Consider the following 6,604-nt stretch of genomic DNA (forward strand, 5'->3'; position numbering starts at 1 on the left):
ATGGTGTTTAAGTCCTTAAGAATTCCTGCAGAAGAGAAACTATTTAATGTCTTTTAATTCAGTATTTCCTAAATTTGTTTGAATATAAACATGAAATATATTTTTAAAATTAACCTAATATTTTGGGAGACATGAACATTAGGGAGAAGAATACAAGATCATGTTTTCCCCATCCAATATGGAGAATTTCTTTCAGAGCTCTTCTCTGACAAAACCTTAGAACACTTGTGTTCTTATATGTAGCCTTCCCTTGTTCTCCGTGACTGTGTTTTGTAAGAAGCTAGGTAAATGGTTTTTTTTGGTTTTTGTTTTTTTTTTTGAGACAGAGTCTTACTCTGTCATCCAGGCTGCAGTGCAGTGGCTCCATCTCGGCTCACTGCAACATCCACCTCCCAGGCTCAGGCAATTCTCCTGCCTCAGCCTCCCAAGTAGCTGGGATTACAGGCACGTGCCATCATGCTCAGCTAATTTTTGTATTTTTAGTAGAGACTGGGTTTCACCATGTTGGCCAGGTTGGTCTTAAACTCCTGACCTCGAGTGACCCGCCCACCTCGGCCTCCCAAAATGCTGGGATTACAGGCGTGAGCCACCATGCCCAGCCAAGAAGCTAGGTAAATGTTAAAGAGTAATTTCCCAGTTAGAGACAAATCATTTACATATTTCAAGTTAACAAGCATCTACTGAAGAAAAGCTAGTAGCTGTATCAGTACACTCAAGCTTTTCAGTTGTAACTATGCATTAGAAATCTTAAAAAGGCCAACATACTTTATAGATGGCTCTTCTAACACAGAAGCTCTTCAGAGCTGGGAATTGGTAAAATAGTGGCTCAGACTATTTTGTGCTCTGGAGCTATATAATTTTGGGGTTTGATGACAACCAGTTCTGCATTTCACTAGCTGTGTGACCTGGGGCATGTTACATAACCTCTGTGTTCTCAGTGATCTCATCTGTGAAATGGAAATCACAATATCTCCTAGTTCTGCTGGGGATTAAATAAGTTAACACTTGTAAAGTTCTTAAAAGAACAAGCGTTAACTCATTTAAGCCCCAGCAGAACTAGGAGGTACCGTGATTTGGCAGTTGGCTAGTAATTTGTTGCTTCTTAATTTGCAGCATTAAAGTTAGGTGCATGAGGCATCGTTTAAAAGGAAAATCTATTTTTTTCTTTTAAAAATATTGTACTTTTGTTTTAGATCCTGGGACACTAAGAAATTTTAACTGATTGTCACTAAAATGTATTATGGTGGTATTTTAAACTATTAACACTTTTTCTTTGGAAAAACCAGGAAAGCTTTCCTCTTCTTAACATTAAAAAAAACTGTGGTAAAGTAGATAAAACAAAAATTCATCATTTAAACCTTGTTTAAGCGTACAGTTCAGTGGTATTAAGTACATTGACACTGTTGTGCAACCATCACTCTCATCCTTCTCTAGAACATTCTCATCATCTCACACTGAAACTCTGTGCCCACTAAACTGTAACTCCCCATTCCCTCTTCCCTACAGCTCTTGGCAACCACCACTCTGCTTTCTATCTCTATGAATGTGACTACACTAGGTACCTCATGGAAGTAAGATCATACAGTATTCATCCTTTTGCGACTGGCTTATTTCATGTAGCATAATGCCCTCAAGGGTCATCCATGTTGTAGCATGTGTCAGGATTTCACAACACACACCATTTTGGCAGCTTTTTTCCCTCTGTTACTTAATACCTTTGAGAGATCTCTCCTGACTTTTTAAAGGTCAGAGTATTCTATTAGATGGAGGTACCATCATTTATCCACTCCTCTCCTATCAATAACCATACAAATTGCATCCATAATTTTGCTATTAAAACAATGCTAAAGTGAACACACTTGTGCATATATCATTTTGTATTTGTGCCAGTTTATCTGGAAGATAAATCCCTAAAAGTTATGCTACCTGGTCAATAAGAATGTGCATTTAGAATTTTGATAAGTACTGCCAAGTTAACTTCTAAAAATATTGCCCCTACTGGCATTCTCATCAACAGTATATGAGCGCCTTTTTGTCCATATCCTTCCAATGAGGAGTATTTAAAATATTTTTTTGTCCTTGCCAGTTTCATGGGTGATGAGCATGGTTATTTAAAATAGATACCCCGACACAAAGAAAAGATAAATATTCAAGGTGATAGATATCCCAATTACCCTGATTTGATCATTACTCATTGTATACATGTATCAAAATATCACATGTATCCCTAAAACATGCACAACTATGACATATCAGTACAAAATCCACACACATGAAATAAAACAGGTATAAGGGAGGACTTGCTGGTATGCATTGTGGGCAGAAGGGTGCTCAGGGGTGAAATTTGAGGGCATCAGAGTCCTCCTCTGACTCTATTTGGAGACTTCTTCTTTTTTTTTTTTTTTTTTTTGAGACGGAGTCTCACTCTGCTGCTCAGGTGGTGTGCAGTGGCACGATCTCTGCTCACTGCAACTTCTGCCTCCCGGATTCAAGTGATTATCCTGCCTCAGCCTCCCAAGTAGCTGGGATTACAGGCATGCACCACCATGTCTGGCTAATTTTTGTATTTTTTGTGGAGACAGCGTTTCATCATGTTGACCATGCTGGTCTCAAACTCCTGACCTCAAGTGATCCACCCACCTCAGCCTCCCAAAGTGCTGGGATTACAGGTGTGAGTCACCACGCACGGGCCTGGATGACTCTTCTTATTGATCCAAAGCAGAGAACAGTATTCCAGTAAAAACAGGACTAGAAAGAGTTCTCCTCGGTACTATAATCAGGACTGATATTGAGTAGGAATGCACACACACAGTTATGCTTGGTTAAGATATTGACAATTCCACCATAGTGGTTGGCAACTGACCAGTCCCTGAGCCCCACTCTTGAATCCCAGCCACCTCCCCATAATCCAGCACCTCAAGGGTAAAACCTACTGCCAAAAGAGGCCCTTTCAGACCCTGCCCAGCACTATGGCCAAGGCCTATTTAGGCTGATTCTTATTTGTGCTGAGAGGCTGTTAATAGTTTCAATATTGCTCCTGCCTTCCTGGGTCTAACTTTTTGTAAGACTCCCTTCTATTTCTGAGCCTCTAGCACTGTTGTAAAGATGTGGTCTGTCTATTTCCATTACAAGATCCTATCTTTCTCTTTCATTCTTTCACTCTCAAAATGTTTATTGAGTACCTCGTATATGGCAATTGCTGGACCAGGATCCCAGAATATTACTGTGAAGAGGGCAAATGCTGTCCCAGGCCTCAGGGAACTTACACACCAGGAGGGAAGGCAGGTGAAAAGTAACTGAAGAGACAAATTAATTCCTGGTAGTAATGAATGCTGTAAAGAAAATAGGGAAGGCTCTAAAGGTGAGTTAATGAATGACTAACTACTGCCATCATTGCATCTCTGTGCATCCTCTCTTATACCTACTTTAAATAATCAAGTTCAGCACCTATCAGACTGGCAAGTATGAAACAATTTTGGAATACTCCTTGTTGCAAGGATATGGAAAAAATAGGCTCTCATATTCATTGTTGATGAGAATGACAGTAGGTACAATATTTTTGGAAGCTCACTTCTCAGAGGGGGCTCCTTTAGTAGAGAAGCCAGAGAAGCCCCAGTCTGAGACTTAAAGGGAAAAGATATAGGAACAAGAGAGGGAAAGAAGCCAGGCAGCTTTGTGCAGTGGGTGCAAAAAATCCAAGTGGAAAATCACTGCTTATGTTTTAGAGGGAATCAAAGAAGGGAAGAATGAGCACAGGGAGCTAAGGAGGTGAGGCTAGAGACCACATCTGGGACCAGGTCAAGTCCAGCCTTATAGATTACAGCAAAGAGTTTAAGATGGTCTTATCTGTAACTTACGAAAAGTCCTGCATCATTTAAGTCTCTATTCTCCAATGCTTCTCAAGGTGCTTGAATCAAGGAGACAAGCAATAAGAGTTTGTTTGAGAAGTACACTGAGCCCCTGTAGCTTTTTCCTATCTCCCCCCGGCACCCATCAGTTCCCGTGACAGCTGCTTGAACAGTACAAATATGCCCAGAGTTAAAGAACTGATATCTTCCACTTCCCCAACATCTGTTATGCTCTTCCACATCTTTGTCCCCTTTAAAACAGACAACTGAAATTCCTATCCCTGAAGTACACTTTACTCAATGAAAAAATCAACGAATAATTACTGAGCACTTTTTATGGGCTCAGCATTCTTTCAAGTGCTTTGCCTATATGGACTCATTTCATCTACTGAGCAACTCTATAAGGTAGGTTTTAATATCACCCACATTTTACAGATGAGGAAACCGAGGCAAAGGGTGCTTAATAATTTTGACCACAATCACGCAAGTGGTAAGTGGTAGGGCAAGATCTCCAGAGTCGACGTCCTTGACTGCTACATCTCTCCAGCAGGCGCCAGCATGTGGAATTGCAATCTTACCATGGATTTCACCAAAGGAAGCATTTTGAGACATAAAATGCTGTTCCTAACTGTTGCACATTTTAATCACGTGCAGTTCACAGTTTTGCATATTTTACATCAATGTCCTTCAAACCATTTTTGCCTGTCAGATATGAACTTCTGAGAGCATCTCATCAAGAAACATTTTGAGATCTCATCTGGTTGTGTTGCCTACATGCCTGGCAGTTTGGTTTCTATAGCATTGCTATCATTATGATAATACTTGTGCAACTGTTCAAATATTCCATCCCCCTCTTATTATATTATAAAAAGCAGTGGAAAATAAAACCCCAATATTGATACTAAGGATACAAAGCACTCCCTTACTCCAATTAAGCTAAAGATGAAAATCATTGCACATATAAAAAGAACCAACTGTTTGCTCAGTTGTCCACTGGACTTAAGCTGGTGAAGCTGTTCAACTGCAAATAAAAGAAAATACTTTTATAAATGTGTTTATAAATATTGGAAATATAGGAGATATGTCTAAGGTACAGTACAATTAGCACATTTTATTTTTTTGTTTATTTTGCTCTGTGGGAAAAGACCTATAAAATGTAAGCATATCATTCAACCTTGGGGTGTTTGACTTTCATTTGAAAGTAGGGGAGTAACTTAATTTATTAATTTTCTTCATCATTTGCTAGTAATGTAAATATTTCGCTAATATGCCATATCACATATCATATCACATCCTGTCCAAGCCCCGCTTGACAAGTCAGTGTGTACTCACATGCAAACACACATGAACTCACTTTTCTATTCTAACATATCAAAGAGTTCAGCATTTATGGAAACTTCCACTTACCTTTAACTAGTAAGTTTTCTCTTGCCTTTCTTTTGTTTTTACTGTAATAATCTTCAGATTTTCTTTGCTTTGCATAGATGTCATCTTTTTCTTTCATACATTCTTTCTTCTGGATTTCTCATCAAAGCCTGTAATACAGAAGGAGAAGCTCCTTAACTTCTGTAGGCACAGGGGGAGAAACTATAAATCTCAAGTCAGTGACACTTCTAATTTATTTCTAATTTTCCCCTGGCTGACTACAGTTTAATCACAGTTTTAGAAATTCACCTAATTACATGAGATTTAGAATTGAGTTCTCTCGAAATACAGATGAAATTGAGGATAGTCTCCTTAACAACTAAAGATTTCATACCAATTTGGCTTCTTACAGGATGCATGTCACTGAATACACCGTTTTAGACTTCTACTGTCTCTGTAGGAGGAGATTCTGAAGTGCTCAAAGTTATCTACACTCAGTTGCAAAATCAGGGCTGTCAAAGTGGGAGGGAGAACTCAGTAATACATCCCCCTGGAAGCCATGTTTCAGAGTTACTGAAACCAGAATGGCATTCTTGAATCTTTTTTTTAACAGATGTCAGTGTGGCGAGAATGAAACATGTCATGAATACTGATGAAATCTAGTGTGCATATCGCGTCATAAGATATCCTCATTTATATGTACTTCTCATTCTCCCTACTACAGAAAAGAAAACAGCTTTTCCCCTAGAAGCTCCACTTCAGTCAATAAGCATGCTTCTCCCTTGTCACTTGTGAGGTCACACTGTTTCACACACACCCGTGTGTGAAAACAGGACAAGGAGGAAGGCAGAAGTGGCAGATGTGGTATCCCTTGTTCTGCCATGTGGTAAGTGAAACTCTCTGTGGCACCATCCGCTTGGCACCTCCCACACCACCTGCCCCTCCACCCCCCCGGATGTGCAAGGCATCTAGGTGCAAGATGGCACAAGAAGCAGAAGTCAAGGGGATTTCTTCACAAACACCTTTGCCCTCTCTCTCTTTACTGATGCCATAGAACAAAGCCATTTTCCTAGCAGGAACTCAATATTCAAGGAGCTTAACTCAAATGAGAGCACAGAAAGGAGAATAGGTTGAGAGTTTCTTGCAGGCAATATTTTTTAGTACCCTTTTAGGAGGAAAATATCTTGGGCATGGAGTTATGGTTTGGGTAGTACTAAGATCGGTATGAAGAATTCTCACACCCAGTTATCCTCTTGGTCCTCATGATTTCTCGGTGAAACATTAGGCAAAAAGAGGATACACTAGAGATGTGTTTTAGTCTAAGCCCCCACTTTACAAGATAAATGAGGTCCAGAAAGAGAGAGAGAGAAAACAACTTATAAAATGTTACA

The 6,604-nt window shown here is 39.6% G+C and overlaps 1 protein-coding gene across 1 annotated transcript in view; it reads right to left on the minus strand.

The window, feature by feature from the left end:
• The window catches only part of FRMD4B (FERM domain containing 4B), a 275,592-nt gene extending 270,246 nt beyond the window's left edge, over window positions 1-5,346 (minus strand). The window contains exon 1 of the mRNA XM_058437150.1: window positions 5,256-5,346. The gene's annotated coding sequence lies outside the window, so the exon portion shown is untranslated. The remainder of the gene's footprint in view (window positions 1-5,255) is intronic.
• Between the last annotated feature and the right edge of the window lie 1,258 nt (window positions 5,347-6,604).

The sequence above is a fragment of the Hylobates moloch genome, unplaced genomic scaffold (genome assembly GCF_009828535.3).
Source record: "Hylobates moloch isolate HMO894 unplaced genomic scaffold, HMol_V3 SCAFFOLD_4, whole genome shotgun sequence".
Taxonomy (NCBI): Eukaryota; Metazoa; Chordata; class Mammalia; order Primates; family Hylobatidae; genus Hylobates; species Hylobates moloch.